The 17,780-nt window shown below is 36.9% G+C and overlaps 1 long non-coding RNA gene across 1 annotated transcript; it reads left to right on the top strand.

Moving 5' to 3' along the window:
* The first annotated feature begins 13,368 nt into the window (after positions 1-13,368).
* On the top strand, positions 13,369-15,283 carry LOC135157639 (uncharacterized). Its single transcript, XR_010296625.1, has 2 exons — positions 13,369-13,517; positions 14,732-15,283. It is a non-coding gene; the product is annotated as an uncharacterized LOC135157639 (long non-coding RNA).
* The last annotated feature ends 2,497 nt before the right edge of the window (positions 15,284-17,780 follow it).

Here is a 17,780-nt window from a genome sequence, read left to right as displayed (position 1 = left end):
AAAGGAAACATACTATTAATATTCTGGCTGCAATCCACCCTGCAAATTAATCGAAATCAATTAATTAACAAAACTCTAAACTATATGGATGTAAAATGGCAATTCCTTCTTATAGCTACTTTCAATCATTTAACGTAAATACACTGGGGATATATCGTATATCTGCTAATGTAACATTTGAAGGATCCACCTGCGAATTGTTCTATCGCCTGGTAAATGCTCGAGTTCAATCCATAAATGGTCGAATCAAACTATCAATCCACTTGTTTATACTACATCCAGATCTATCAATATACTAGTCAACTTTTCAATTCAACGATCTATTAATTCGCTAGTTAACAATGTAATCCAAACAATCGACTTATCAATCCACGAGTAAGTACATAATTTATCAATCTACTAGTCAAAACTCCAATCCAACTATTGAGCTATTAATACTCTATAGTTAATACTTCCACCCAACAATCGATATATCTTTCCACTAGTAAGTACATAATCAATCCACTAGTCAACATTTTAATCCAACCATCAAATAATCTATCCACCAGTAATCATTTCCATCGAATAATTAATCTATACCATTCCACTGGTCAACAGTTCCATCCAACCATCAGTTTATTAATACGCCATTCAACACCTCGGTCCAATTCCATCAACTTATTAATTCACTAGTCAACACACCAATCCAACCATCAATCTACCAAGTCACTGCTCAACCAGCTACATCGCAACACTATCAATCTGACTATAGTCAAAATTCAATCCACAGGTCAACACTTCAATTTTGGTTAAAAAAAAAACACAACAACAACGATCAAATCATCAACAAATCAGTATTGCTTAAACCATTTGAACTTGTATAGATTATCCGTTCGAATATGGCAGACAATAATATTGCTTCATCAATTATTAATGCCCTCTTTTTTAAACGCTGTTTAAATTTAAAGACGTTATTTTTATCCTTGCACTCTAACAAAAAAAAAATTAACTCTTAAACAATTGTTCTTTAAACTTTTTGAGATTGTTCAAAGTTACTTTTAAAATGTTTGAAACTTTAAACAACTTCCTTAATACTTTAAACAATAGTTTTTAGAGTGACGGGTTTAAACAACCTGCTTAATTTTTTTTACAGTTGCACTATAATTATCATCTCGGATGTGTATTTACCATTTCACCAGTTCATATTCCTGAGCTTTGATCGATCAAAATAATGTAATTTTCACCTGTCATGTTGAATTTGAAATCAAATTCATAAATGTGATGCAAAATAATGGAAATGCGAAAACTGAGATGGAGAACTCTGAGGATGAGGGAAATAAAACGAATCAAAACAAAGGGTGGGGGAAGACAATTTGTCAAACGCTTCAAAAATAATGACGAATTGTCCGGATTCATTCAACATCGGTGATCATCTCTCTGATGCAAATATAACCCTGACAAGAACTGATCAAACATAATTATATTGTTTCCGCAGTGTCAGCGGCGTTTATCTTCCTTTCGCTCCGAAAATACATGCAGGTCCGTACGACGGAGAAACAAATTGTTTTCTTGGAACAAATACTACAATGACTAAGTATGGGGTATCATTACTCGTGCCACGCACTGATTTAAACAAGCTCCCTCCCAGCGCTGATTTAATGAATTTCTAGCTCTTCTCCGATCAGGTATAGTTGAGCATTACTTTTCGGTTTTGTCTCCTCTCTCTCCCACTCCCTCTCTCTCTCACACACACACACACCCTCACAGTCACCCACGCATTCGTTTCCCCTTATTCTCTCCGACTGACTACCTATCCATCCAATTTGTTGTATCCTTTCTCTTTTCCCCTCTCTCTCTCTTTTTCTCTCCCCCTCCATCCCGCTCCGTCCACATTTCAACCTCCCTTTATTGTATTTTCCCTTGCTTTCTCTCTAATATAAATATGTTTCGTCACCTCTCCCCTAATGTTTTTTCTTTATCTATGTGTCTCTCTCCTACTCTCTCCCACTACTAATGCCAGCCCCATCCTTCACTCTCTATCTTTTTCTCCCCCTCTCTCCCTCCCCTCTTTCTTTCTCTCTCTCACATACACTCTCTTTTTCTCTCCATCACCATCTTCAAAATGCCTTCATGTGGTTGGTGGTATGATCAATATTGCAGTGGACGAGTAAGCCGGCTGTGTAAACGACCATATGTATTCAGGTGGCGGCTGGGCTTGGGGGAGACCCCAAGAAAAAAAACCGACTCGCTGAGACACGGGGGTTGATATTAGAGTATAGGAAAGGGTAGGGATGTGGCACAGTCTTGGCTCGCTGGTGAAGGAGCAGTGATTCATGGAGGAGTAGGCAAACCCTTCACACCTACCGATTTTAAGCAGTATTTCAGCTCCATTTAAGATGGCTGCGTGTACGATGCACCCGCAGAAATACGGGCTTATACATGGGAACTTTCCGGCACTAATCCCCCAAAAGTTTCAATACCACGAAAAAGAACACAAAAAAACAAAGAAAGAGAAAAGGGTGAAATTCAATTTAATCAATCTAAATCTTTAAAGTAAAAATATATCAAAACCTATCCTAAGATAAGATTGTAATTTTAAATGTCTAAAATGTTCTGAAGAGGACAATAGTGATTAAGAGATGACAAAATCGAGCAACATCTTCTTATGATCATGATGATGGGCATGTTGGACAAAATGCAAAATAAAAAGGTGACGAAATATCATTTAAAAGAAATACATCACAATGCTTTAATAATTTAAATAAGGCACCCGATCAAATTATACCTTTTTTTATAGAAATGCATATTTCTAAGATAAAACACATTTTTTTTATATACACCATATCCAATAAGGAATTATGATAGTGACAGGCACTTTTTAAGGGATTTACCATAACTTACAGCGGTTGTTTTTTTTTTTGTTAAAGTCGGCTAACGGTATTTTATGACAACGAATATATCTTTGGGTTTTATTTCCGTCAACAACAGTTCCGTACATCTTTAGTTTGTCCAGTAACCGTGTCGATTTTTCGGGATTATCAAAAGGTCGGCAATTGAAGAAAATTGCCTCGTTTTACCATTTTTTTTTTCCAATTTGTGCATTTTAAGTCGTTTCGGTGACATCAAGTTAAAACCCAACCTGTTCGCAAATCCTGTCGAATACTGAAAATGTTAAACAAGCATGTATATTAAAAAAGAGGAGATTTTCCGTCTATTTACACAAACAAACATTAAACCCGTCAGAACCCTACACTTTGTCACTTGGAGTGGGAAATCTTACAACTCAACAATAAATGTTTGACGATTTCATCGCATTTGTGAACATTTCCTGATAAAAAAGTAGCCACACCCTGCTGTGTTTTTATTCAAGATCGTCATTTCTAGGCGCTGGATTTGTTCAAAGCCCATGCTGTCACGATTTCATTGCATTTTATTTGATCAAAGCCTGCATGTTTTCTATTTAACAGGAGAAGAAATCGTCCAATGTCTTTGAAATCAATTTGGTCCGATATTAGGCTCCTCTACGCGGCGCAAGGCGGGGAAAGTCTAATAAAAATTCTCAACGAAGCGAACGGGAGAATGTTCTGAGCGAGCGCATATTTTTACTGTACGCCGTCAGCGCACGTTTTGTCAGTGGGGGTTATGTTTATGGGGCTAAAGCTCGAAGTTCATTATTGCTTTCATTTATATCTCTTTTCCAAAGTTTCATTTTTTGGCCGCTATAACCATATTTCTTTCAACATTACATTCTTTTGTTAATCATGTTCATATACCAACGATTTCGGTCTAAGAGCACGAAAGACGCTAACATTATTTGTAATGATGAAAGCTTATCAATGATTTTAGGTGTTAATATCCCCATTATAATTTCTTTCAACAATATTACACACATACATCCATAATCATCACATTTGTACACTCAGACTAGAACCCACACACCCCCACTCTCATTTACAAAATACACTTCTCGGTAAACCCACCCCGCCTGCCTTTACAGAATTTTCAGTACAGCAATAAGTTTATAGATTGTATGCATTGCTATATAAAGGGCATATGGGCGGGTATCGAATCCCGGACTTTCCTGTGTCTAGTCGGGTGCATATACGACCACTCGGCTATTGTACTTACATAATTACACATAGCCCTAAAACACGCAACCACCCATCCAACAACCTCCTCCCTACACCCTCACACACAACCCCGCACACACACCCCCGCACACACACCCACATACACACACACTCACCCCCACACAAACCTCCACCCTACCTAATACACTCAAACAACCACGCCCATGCACACCTACAAGCAAGCACTAATAAACACACCCTCCCGCACCCTCGTACGCACACACACACACACACACTCACTCACCCTGAAGCACAGACACACAAAATAACACAAAATAACCCAAGCATATACATACACGCCCACATGCACACAACACTATGATGCAACTGGCACAATGCTTATTACACTATGGGAGTGGTAGAATCGTTACACACTTCTCCGCTATCTATATTAGATATAGAACTACTAAACGATTGTTACGATTTTCCATATAGTTAAAACTGAACAGTGACAACAAATCAATCTTAATGACAATTGAATTAGGCGCAAAGCCAAGTAGATATAAACTACGTTAGGTGCACGCCCGAGTAATTTAAAGGGGGGGGGGGGGCAATTCTTTTGAAGTTGAACAGGTGAATTCCATCTTTTTTTTCTTTGCTTTCAATGAAGAAAAATGGTGTTACGGATATAACGAGAGATAAATATCAAGGGAAATGATAAATCCATCTCCTAAAAGGTACCGAAAAGTTTTCATCAGGTTTTATGAATTCATTAACATTCATTTCACCCAACAAACATGACAAAGCAAGGACGGATTTATTTCGCCAACCGAATGAATATTTACCGGGTTAGCCCGTCGCTTAAAATTGATATCTCCTATGGTAGGGGCCACCATAACGAGCTAACGAAAGACTGCCATTTAATTGAGCTGTCAATGGTATTCATCATTTGTTACTGCAAATAAGTTTCATGAAAGGGTGACTTGGGTAGAAATTGTTCCATATCTTCAGTAGATAGCAAAAAAGTGCTTCAAAAAAGTTACTGCAACTTGGCTAGTTATATCATTATTATGGAAGCGCATCAGGGCGGCAGTAAGGCCCCTAATATATTATATAAAAGCGACAAAGAAGAGAATAAGAAAAATAAAATGAGAAGCCAGACTGTCACACGAAAAAAAAAGTATATTATATATTTTTGTGTGTGAAATAACAAAATTATATACATTCCTAATTGTGTACACTGTTAGAAAAGTTATCCTTAAAAGAAAAGAAGTTCCTGCAGCAGAGTCTCGAGAACACCTGTAATCTTACCAGATTGCGTAATCTTACAGGAAATTGGTATTAGGTGTATGGAACCTTACAAATTTCCTTTATTAAAACACCATTTTCCCTTTTTAAACAGACCTGTTCTGTTAAATTGCAGAAAAATTCCCGTTTTATGAATTTACAGAATGATTCTGTTATTGCTTTTTGCAAAATTTTCTTTCTTTTTTTTTCTGTAAAATCAGGGTTTTTTTTAACAGTGTACATTTTGCTTGGATTTACTTCAGGACAATGCTCCTATCACCTACCTATGATTCCTATATTTGCCATGATTTTATAGAATATTTCTAGTCTTCAAAACGTTCCAAAATTACCAGGTCTGACGTTCTGCTCATATTTGAAGCCGTGCAATTTAGTACGAATTTTTATTAAGGTATATAATTAAGAAATCCTCTTTGCAAAATAAAAATATATGAATAGAAAGTTTCGAGGAAATAAATTTCAAAGAGTAGTAGGCCCTAATCACTTTACGGATGTCATCTCACACAAATATCCGTCTGTAATATTGTTATGTAACTGCAAACTAAGATGCTACATGGTGAGTGTCTTATGATGTAAAAACGTGTAATGTTTTAAAATGCAAAACAATATTTGTAAAATTCCTTCAACGAAACACCGATGTACCTTGCATTGTCTTAGGTAACCATGGCAAAGTTACATTATGTCTTGACAATAGATAAATACATCTGTGATTGGAGTGAAGGTATATAGCTAGTTATGAGTGGTACACCAAGGAGACAAGCAAAGGATTGTTTAAATGTTTTATCATTTTCGTGTGTGCGACTCAGCTGTCTTAGCGCCTAATCATGAAGCGAAGGAAGGATCCTTTCCCGGGAGAGCTCCGGGCGTTCTTCACGCCACTTAACCGCTCAAGTGCCTAATGAAATGAGAAGGAAATTTGAAATCGAAGGTGCCAGTGTATGATAATAAATCCAACCGAAACGGATTTTTCATCGCGGTTATCGCTAAATCTCGCTTGGAATAGATAGTTAAAATTTTGCCGAGTTATTCTGAAAGAGAGAGAGAGAGAGAAAGAAAGACGAAAAGAGATTTAGAGAACGAAAAATGAAATAAGAGCTGAAATAAGCAAATTCTTTGATTTTTTGATGTAATTGTTTGGGAAATATTGTACGCACATACAATATAAAGAATGTAAACATTTCACACGAATTTCTTCTTTTTTATTTCCCATTTCAAATAATTGTTAACCTATTTCCTAGCACCATGTATAATGTTCGTAGCATGTAGACATTTTCCTTTGAACAAAAAGTTTATTGCTTCTACAGTTTTAACGTTAAGATGAGTGTGAAGAATATTGTCCTAATCACGAGTTTAATTATGGTTTTTAGTCATAGCTTGTACTTTTTCTTAAGCTAATATACAGGTTTTTTTTTTAACTTTAATTCATTCAATGACATGTCAACTGATTTACCAATTTCAGACCGTCAAATATTTATTTTGAAGCTGCCTTAAGATTGACAGCATTAATATTTTATATTATTATTGTTGTTGTTTTTTCTGTAACTGTTTTTATCTATAAAGTAAAATCAATGATTCAGAAGAAACTGATTTATGTTTGTTAGAAATTTGATTTTGATTGGATTTTAGTGATCATGGTGACATGGCCGTAAATGTTCAACCCTTCCCGCAGAATAAAACTTACGATTAAATTGTACAAATACAATGGCTAAAGCAAATATATAGGTGACCCACATTTTAAACATTTTTTATGGTGTATATTAAACTTTAATCATCATGTAGAACATTGCGGTGAATCTGAGCATCATCCTATACATGGTGCAAGATGTAAGAACTACATAATGACAAATATTCTAGCACTTTTGAAATTGGAGATCAAATATGATTCATATTTAAAAGCCGAATATGCTAAGTTTGGATATGAAAAGTCAAAAGAAAGCAAAAGAAAAGGAAAGAAAAGTGATAATCATGTCTATTTTCAGAGCATACTATAAATATTTGTTACGAATTGAGAAAAAAAAAGTCATAAAACCTCAACGCCGAAAAATACAAATCAACTCTGTAACAAAAGATACTGTTTCCCTTTAAGGCGCCATTGCGATGTCCTTAGTGGCGCGAAATATACGCAACCGATGCGAGCCAAGATTCAATAAACTCGATCGGTCGTCATCCACTCAAGCGCCGGCCAAGTCGCGGCGTTGCTATCCACTGCCCAACCGATCGATGCAAACTCATTAGCTATGTGAGTACACCTGTGCCACCTGTGCGGGCCGTCGCGGGGGACCAGGGCGAAGGAGGTGGCGTTATAGAGCTCGACGGGGGTAAGGGGATCCGGGGGATTACAATACGGGGGAGATGAGCGGAACGGAGAGAGTTTTTATTAAGGAGGCTATTGGGGTTGAGGGTGAGTGGGGTTTAGGGGGATATGCTAATGGGAATTTGACACTTGATGTGACAGTGTTGGTATTAGAATGGAAACACAGCGTAGTGTTTTGTTCACTGGATGAATCGAGATGAGCTGAGTAGATGAGTAAGACTGGATTCATGAAAAACGAAATTGGAGCCCAGAAAGCGACGTGCGTGTGTATTAGTAATGGCGAGAGAAGAAAATGAAGATTACTTTGTAAAGCAGGATATATACCCGACTGCAGTTACTTCAATGTCGTAATAAAATTGACGGGCCTACACTCTAAATGTCAAGGATTTAAAATAAATTTATTTTTAAGTCTTAAAGGACTTGGAATCAAATCTGTTAGATTTGAATTCAAATACGTATTGTTTAAATCTAATATGCGACTGGTCACTGTCCACAGTCAAAAGGATTTATTTTAAATCCTTGAAAATTAAGAGTGTACGTCTCGCAATGGCATTTAGATATAGTCCCAAGATCATGAAGGTCTATGAAATAATCAAATACCAAATTAAAGCAATACGGATAGAGATAGTGATATAGGGGGGGGGGGGGCGATAGCGATATAATTGATACTCTAAATATTTCAAACATTTCTGAAACATGTGGATAAACTGTAAATTACACATTTGCTTTTATGTAAATTACACATTTTCTGCATGTCACGTGGTGTAAATCAAACAATCGGATAGAGGTTGACCGCCCATCATGCATCTGATATTGAAAATTATGGTAAGGAAATTGTCTGGATGTAAAATGGTGTTAACTATGGAAAACTAATACACTTAACACTCAGCTGGTTAACGCGAAAGAGGCGTATGTTGATTATGGAAAGGTTATTAGAAAAGCTGATAGCATTTTGCATGAGGCCTAAATAATAATAACGAAATCAAGAAATCTGAAGCAAGACATGTAATACATGAATTTAATTGAATTGAATTTATTGGAACGTCACTAACATTCGCCAACATTTTGTTCAAAACAAGAAGTACAAAATAATACAAAACAAATATATACAATTCAAGGAATATAGGCAGATAGACAAAAACAAAGTAGTATTTCGTCAAAAAGAGAAACAACTGATAAATAGTAAATGCCTCATGACATAAACAATAGAAGGGAGTGATAAGCATGCAGGTGACATATACATACATTGCAGGGGCTGCGGAACCGGGGGGGGGGGCTGGGGGGGGGCTTCAGCCCCCCCCCCCCCACTTTTTTCCAAAACCGTGTACAAAAACGTAAAAATGACCATATGATTGTGATTTTTAGCATGGTCGGCCCCCCCCCCCACTTTGAAAACCGTTCCGCGGCCCCTGTATGCACACATGACATATGATTATACATACATACATACACATATCCATACGCACATAAATATACACAATATACATATATAAATGCATATACACAATCAACATAGGAATCATTCGGATAGATATTTTGACGATGATAATATAAAGACTGATGTCCAAGAAAAATAAGGAAAACATAAAGAACGTGAGGGAGGAAAGTGAAAAAAGGGAAAGATGTTTGAGAATGGAGAGAGCGGGAAAGAGAGGAAGAATGAGGAGAATGGGATAATATGTAAACACAATGTGTCAAAATATTACGAATATATTACTACAGAATGTTTGCAGGTTGATATCCTTAGTACTCTTGCTGATCTTTGTATCTTCAGAAATCCCTCTAAAAGCAATTATGTTTTGGATAAAAGAACAAAACAATTTAATCAAAGCTTCGGTTTCCAATTTCATGATGTAGATAAAATTTTCCTGGCACTCCATTTCAATAAACCTGATATCGAAGGTATTTATCTTTCCAAAAAAATCTTTACGCAAATCTTTAAATTTTTTACATTTCATTATAATGTGGAACTCATCCCCGACCAAATTCAAATTACAATCTTCACAAAATCTCAGGTTAGGTGGTATCTTCTCCGGTCTTTTGTACCTCACTGTTTCTATCGGTAGATTATGAGCGCTCAGTCGGAGCTTGGTTATATTTTTTTCTCAAATTGACATTGCGTATTGAACATAAATAATTTTCTTGCTTTATATTGAATTTGAATTGTCTAAAAGTTCTCAGTTTATTTCCTTTCCTAGTGTCCCTGTCGCTAAATAAATCCAATTCAAATTGTTCGTCAAATCTTCTTTCCAAGGATGATTTGCATATTATGATAAATTCTTTTCGGAAAATTTGTATATTTTCTGGATCAAGTACAGGGGTGTCATTTTTCCGACAAATATCTAGTATGTTACAAATATCCTGAATTGTCTTAAGCCAGCAATTATTTCCATTATTCAATAGATTTACATTTTCTACAAAAGCTTTGTAAACCAAACTATCTTCGTCCATATTACGTATTCGAATCCAATATTTAAGTATATTTATGGTAATTTGGATGACTTTTGGATATCTACCGATTTCAGCTGTCGCTGCGAAATTACTGCATTTGCGATTTACCTCAAGAATATATTTACAAAATTGAATGTGCACCTTTTGAGATTCATGTTTGAAATATAGCCCTGTTTTCCCATCCATTATAGATTTTTTTCCATGTCTATAACATTTGCACCCCAAATCGAAAATATGCAACAAGGTTTTAGTGCTAGGAGTATAAGAACCAAAAGATTTGTACAATATGAACAATGCTCTTCTCGCTTTATCAGCTAAATCCCTTGCGGCCATTTTAAGTGATCCATTATTTGCGAAAACAATACCAAGATATTTAATTTCCCTAGCAGTACATAGTGCTTCTCCATTAATTTCAAATGAAACCCCTTCGTTCGATCTCCCTGATTTTGAGCACACCATAATCCTAGTCTTAGATACATTTATGTTTAACATCCAGGATTTATACAGTATGTGGTGAATTTATCTAAACAATGTTGTATACCTTTAGGGGATTTCGACACAATAACAAGATCATCAGCATACATTACACAATTTAGTTCTTTATCACATAGTGTTACTGGATCGCTTACTGATGTATCAAATATATTAGTTATGTCATTTACAAATAAATTAAATAAAGTCCGACTAATTACGCAACCCTGTTTTACTCCAACATTGGTATGAAAATATGGGGTGACACCTTCGTCTAATTTGATCGATACTTTACATTTTGAATACATGTCACGGATGACTCTTAAGAAATTGCCACCAATCCACCAATGCTAACATTCTACATGAGTAGAAACAACAAAGAAGTTAATCCACATAATGTTTTTATGGTTCACAATAAGATTATAATTATGTTAAGTTATGACAGATCTCTATATGATTGTGTTTAAATAGAGAATGCTGAGAAAATGAGGATTTTGCCAATGCTTGTTAAAATATTCCTCTCTCAACACTGTAGCGAGGAGGCAGTTTGCCTCATCCGAATATTATGATTCCATAATTGATTTTCCTCGTCTTTCTATGCCGTTTCTTCTTCGCCTTTTTATGCCTCCCTCTCGATATTTTTACACCTCGTGGAGAAAATTTTACAAATAAGGCAAGATCGACCGAGAAATTCCCCGGAGCTGAACCGGTGTTAGCCTACAAGCGAGTAGAGAAGGGATATTGAAGCGCGCCTGACTAGTCTACTCAACACCACACTACCCCAAGGCAAACACAGCGACTCTGTAAGTAGCTTTTATATACTATGTTTCTCTGTAAGAGGTTCAGTACCGCCATCTTTTATTAAGGACAATTTGACTTGGATAAAATGACAACAAAAGCACCCTTTTTCATCTCACTCTCCCCCCCCCCCCCCCCACACCGACATGTTGGCATCACATTCTAACCTCGGCGCCGTGCCTCACTTAAAATTCGGCACATCCCCAGCGCAACCCCTCTAAATGCTCTTGTACCGGATTAGGGTAAATTTGAAACACACGTAAATGAATCTATGAGTCAGGAATAAGGAATTTGAACAGGTTCAAGCCCACTCGTAATGATATCATTATTTTCATTGATTAATATTATAAAATTGTACTGTAATGAACAGATATGACAGTTATAAAGGAGGGGATCAAAGATGATGATATAGTGAAGATTTAACGGCGCAAGTGTTCAAAGGCATTTATAATAACTGCCCATATTATATCACGATTTATTTTTCATATTTCAAGCTTGTCAGGGAGGGCGTCAGGGTATTTTGATACGGGGCAGGACATCTAGAAGTGACGTCATATTTTGTTTCAATAGATTATATACACTGCAAAAAGCACCGGTGTTGATTTAACACCAGCCCGGTATCTACATGTATATCGGAAAACAGTGAAGCGTTGAAACAACACCAGATAAGAATCAAACCGATAATAGTTTAACACTGATTGGTCTGTTGGTGTTAGCCTAACGACAAACCGGCGTTGATACAACATATCTTTGGTGTGCACCGATAGTGATATCAGGCTGGTGTTGAATTAACACCGGCGTTTTTGCAGTGTAGAGATACCATAGTGCTACATGGCCCCTACCTCTGCTTTTTTCTTCCTTCTTTATACTAATTTTAACTTTATCACTCTTGTTCCCAGTTTTTCTTCTATTTTCCGAATTTTCACCACTTTAAAAATCATGGAAGCAGTTGCCCCCTCCCCCCTGGGCAGGATCCCATGAAAGTATTGATAATCGATAAAGAATTATAAAGGATAGTTAACACCAAAAGTATTTCAGAATCTCTAATTTTTGTCTTCAATTTGTTTCCCTGATAATATGCATACACGCACACCCACCCACCCGCACACATGTTTAACGAAGGAGTGTCTGCGTCACTGGTAGTTACCGTAATGACGAATGGTAAGTTGCCAATTCGTTCACTCATTACATGGTCTGCCTTCTTTTTAGTCTAATGCCATTCCGTCCATTAGCATTTCGTCTATCAACTATTTGGTCCAATAATCATTTCATCTAATCACCAGTTCGTCTGTGACCATTTTGTCTCAAAGCAGTTTGTCTAATACCCGTTCTATTTTTAATTCATTTCGCCCAATTAGACCAAAATGGTGTAGCCCCCCCCCCCCCCCACCCCCATTGATTAAATGGTTATTGGACCAACTGACTATTAGACAAAAGATTCCAAAGCGTGAGAGGATAAAATGGGAATTAGACCCTGTGGATAGTGGACGAACTGATGGTAGGGGAGTTGGTTGTTGGACGAATTGGCATTAGACCAATTGAAGATAAACCATGGCAAGCTTACCACAATTGTTATTTCTTTAAAGTATACACACAAAGAAAATTCACGAAAGTGATGATTATAGACAAATTATATATGAATGGAAAGGTCTTGTCTTTTTATACACAAATATGTCACTAAAAAGTCTTATCGATGTCGTGGAAATGCAAGAAATGAAATTATTAGAGACCATTCTAAGCCCCCCAGCCGCCCCCCAGACCGACAGTTCACGCAGTGAAAACAGTCGAGAATAATGACGTCACACAATAATCGAGCTCATCATCCCTCTGTGCATAATACACTGAATCACCTTACTGACCTCTTCAATATCTTCCGAATTTACCGTTTTCTTCATGTAATGTGACATCCGAATTCTGTTTTCGACAACTTCAGACTATAAGGGAACCAGAACTGTGTTATTTTGCCCGTTTTTTATTGAATTGTGAACTGGAAAGATCGATTTTGTCCACTCGACAGTCTTCGTTGTGTTGCTCTACTAACTATTGAAAAACTCCAAGCTGCACGGTCCCATTCACTTGCTCCCGATGCATGTTGCAGGCTACGCTGTTTGATCCAGTCAAAAGTCAAGGTAAGCATGTTTGGAAACTGTACTTGTTCTGACGATGCATTCAGGTCAGATGACAGATACAGATCTGATATAAGTTTAGAATCATGCATTTTGGCATAACTACTATTAAAATTAAAAAGTTTTTATTTTAGAAATAATGTTTTTGTACAATTCCACCCAAGGCAAGGGTTCATTACATGCCGCCACGCACAGAAAAATCAAGCCATAGAAGTCGTGTGTTGTGGACCCAAGAAGTGAGATCCCAGACGCCTCCAGGCTAAGCACGCGCGACCCACTAGTTAGAAATCCACTGCCAAACGCGGTTCGTGGTGCGGGGTTAGTATACTTAATACGTGTGAGTGGCACAATTCCAGCAGATTTTTTCTTCAGATTTCTAAAACTGGTCAGGACTCAGGCAGGCAATTAAATTATTTAGGAGCACTGAGTGGTATGGACCATGGCTGAAAATCTGCTGTTTCAGAGGAATGTTTAAGTTTTTATTATACACAGAATTATATCACCATGATGCCGATGTCATGAAGCCAGACAAATTTTCAGCAGTGATTACCCTGATTCCTGGCCAAAATCACTCACACGTATTGCGAGGTTAGTATTAGTATACTACTAGTACGTATTGCGAGGTTAGTATTAGTATACTAACCACGAACCGCGTTTGGCAGTGGATTTCTAACTAGTGGGTCGCGCGTGCTGGGATCTCACTTCTTGGGTCCACGACTTCTATTGCTTGAATTTTCTGTGCGCGGCGGCATGTAATGAACCCTTGGGTGGGCCAAAATTAGAGTCTGGTGTTTCTTTCTGATTAGAGTGTTGCTGCATATATGTATGCGTAATGCCTTCAACAATGAAGATAAATGCAATCTTTGTAATGACACAGAGACTCAGAGAGCACCGTACCTCAAGTGATGTTCGTGTAGTCTCCACTTCACTACTGGAGTACTGCTACAGCCTACACTACGCTACACACTTACCCGGGTAGGTGTGGCGTACATGTACGGTAGTGTAGCGGTAGTGAAGTGGAGTGGGGCCTACACAAACATCACTTGAGGTAGAGCACCAGTGTTCTGAGTGGAACTTTTCAGGTGTCTAAACCTACTATCATTTGTTGTTGACCGGGAATTACATGCCACCGCACGTCATCAATCATCACGATAATTAAATTCATACTTTGATTTGATTATTTAAACTATTTCTTTTTTTCTCTCTTCTACACACAGATCTGCACAATTGCTAACTCTGGTGACTTCTGGTCTCTGCTTGCTACCTCAATCTGGGAGATTCCATCATGCCCTTTTACTATGATTTGGATATAGCCATTTTTTTCTTCACTCTTTCCAGGACCTACGGTTTGCAAGTTGTGGAATGATAATGATACAAAAGAAAAAATTTCTTTATCAATCTTGGAAACAATTTTGAGCACAGTTTTGGAGAGAACTAAGAAATTTTACTCGGACAGGAATACAGCTTGTCAAAAATAATAACACACAATTTAAAACGAAAGAACAATTTTAATGTTACTAGGGCATTTTGCGAGAAATGTTATACTCAATCACACGTCCCAAATCAAGGGAAAGTCCTTTGATTAAACATGTAGTTGAATTGCGATTGCAACTCGACCTTATTACGCTTGAATTTGAATTTAAGACTTACGCTTGATTTGCAATTGAACATAAGTTTCTTGCAGTGCCCCATAATTATGTTTTGTTATCAGATATTTAACGTGCTGATTTTTCTCGAAAGGTATAATATATTTGTCCTTTTAAACGGTATTTGAATATGGGTACGCCTTTTATTTGTTTTCCACAATATTTATTGCATGTATGAACAGAAGTGAAATATTTATTGTGAAGCACTGTGAATGTTGTGTGATGGTTCATCATCAGACTGAAAGCCTGGTGGATGTGAGGAAGTGGCCTGGATGAAAGAAAAGTGAACATGTGTCCAATTACTGATTTGCATATTCTAAGACAATTTTGTTTCTGGATAAATTTTGCTATGCATTCCCTACATTAAGAGTAAAGGAGAAGTCCACGCAATCAAAAATTCATTTGAATTTAAAGAAAAATAACAAGATATTGCAGGAAATTTCTTAAAAACTTTGATTCAAATTTATATAATTACTATTTTAACAGTTCCGTAAATATAACCTATTGTGATCAGATGAAGAGTTTCCTATCGTCAAATCTGCCAAGAATAAAAAACAAAATGCCACAAAAAATAGAAACGAATGTGATGTGAGTGACAACTCTAATTTGCATATCATTGTTTTGTGTATATGACTGTTTTGAGTAAAAACAACAAGGGAAATCACTCTATTCAAATAATTTTTAGTTGATGTGGACTTGACTTTTAACTCTACCCCTCCCATCCCAAATAAGAGTAGAAATAATCTAATCAAGAACTTGAAAATCAAAAGCAGCAATTAAGAAGCAAGATTTGATAAATACAGGTCTGAATAGAATTTCACAAGAAAATAAAAAGAGAAAAAAAAAAAGATGGGTAGGGACGGGGAAGGAATAAAAAAAAAAAAAAATACCCAGAAAAAAAAAATCCGAGTTTCGAACCAGGGTCCTCGCACATGACAAAACAATGGCCATCGCATTTGGCCACAGACCATCGCCCTAACAGGAAGGCATTTTTAAGATATATGAAAGAAAGTCCGCTCGCCGCTGTTTCCTAATAATGCTTCGGCAATTCAACTGCAATTTCAGTCATTTCGCGATGGATATTGCCGTGTTTTTTTTGTGATTCCTGACTTTGCTACTTAATGAAATTTCATAATTTTTGTTCAGTCATATAGAAGAATGTCTATGCTTTATATTGACTATAACATTAATGTGACGCAAGTGTGATTTCTACGTGAAAATATGCTTTGTTTATTCACCTATATTTCTTGAAAAAAAAAAAAAATTCTAAGCTAAATATCGGTCACCAAAATACGTTAAATGTGCACTTTTTTTCACTGTTCAGTAAATTCAAACTTTTATCTATATAACAAGACCAATCTTAAGAGGAATAAACAATTCTAAGAGCAAAAAACGCTGATTGGAAAGATCGTCTCCAATGGGCTGCTGTCAGCTCAGCTGCTCACTGCTCATTGTGTGACGTCACTCAGCTGGAGCTCGCAAGAGGACCGGTGGAAGGCAGAAATATGGCATGAAAATAAATCATTTTTGAGAGCTGATTTCTGCAATCTCTGATCACTATTTTGAAAAGTGAAGTTATATATCTGATTAGTAATACTTCCCCTTTACAATGATGACCACATAAAGTCATTATAAAATACTTTTGATTCTTTGGATGTATACTTTAATGAAACAGGGACCCCTGATGGATCTGTTTCCAATCACATACCTAAACTTAATTCCCTAGGAAGGCAATTTCACAAATTTGTCAATTTTAAGAAAACAATCTACCTGAACATTAGACATTCCTAACGGACAGTTTGCGCAGTAGTGACAGAGAACAGACAGAGAAAGATGCGTTCATTGTCGCTACAACAAGTTGTCATTCTTGGCATGATAAGTTGGTATCTATATCTTGCTTTGTTTGCATATCATTGCGATTTGTTATGGTTCCCACGTTACCACATAGAGTGCGCCCAAGTGTCGGGGGAGGAGGAGATGTGAGAGACCGCTCAGGTTAAAGTCGACTGATACTTGTCAATTCAAGCTATTCTCTCACCCCCCCCCCCCCTGTTTACCTCCGTTAAGTCTATGCTAAGATCCAGATTAGATGATGACAGAGGGAAGTGTCATTTTGATCAATTTTATTTCGAATTGATTTTATGTCATCATTGTCATTGCTACTGCTTCACCTAGTATGTGAAAGACCTATATGAGACGAATTGTCTATCCAAGCGGTAATCATGTTGTTAAGTCTTATTTTACTTTTGAATAAAAGATTTGTAATCTTTATATCATAGGATGGAGTGGTTAAGGAGGAGGAGGGGGAGGGGAAGAACTGGCATTGAACTGTATGACTTTGTATTATGTTGGACGGAAAAAATGAATAAGTCTAAACATCTAAATCTAAAAGAGAAATGAGAAGGATCATGAGGCGCTGATGATTATGACGACGACGATGATGATGGGGATGATGATGAAGATGTTGATGATGATGATGATGATGACGATGATAATGATGGTAATGATGATGATGGTGATGACGATGATAATGATGGTGATGACGATGTTGATGATGATGATGGTGATGACGATGATGATAATGGTGATGATGATGATGATGATGATGATAATTGTGATA

This window comes from Lytechinus pictus, chromosome 19 (assembly GCF_037042905.1).
Source record: "Lytechinus pictus isolate F3 Inbred chromosome 19, Lp3.0, whole genome shotgun sequence".
Taxonomy (NCBI): Eukaryota; Metazoa; Echinodermata; class Echinoidea; order Temnopleuroida; family Toxopneustidae; genus Lytechinus; species Lytechinus pictus.
Note: the sequence above shows the minus strand (reverse complement) of the source record. Positions and strands in the feature narration are given on the sequence as shown.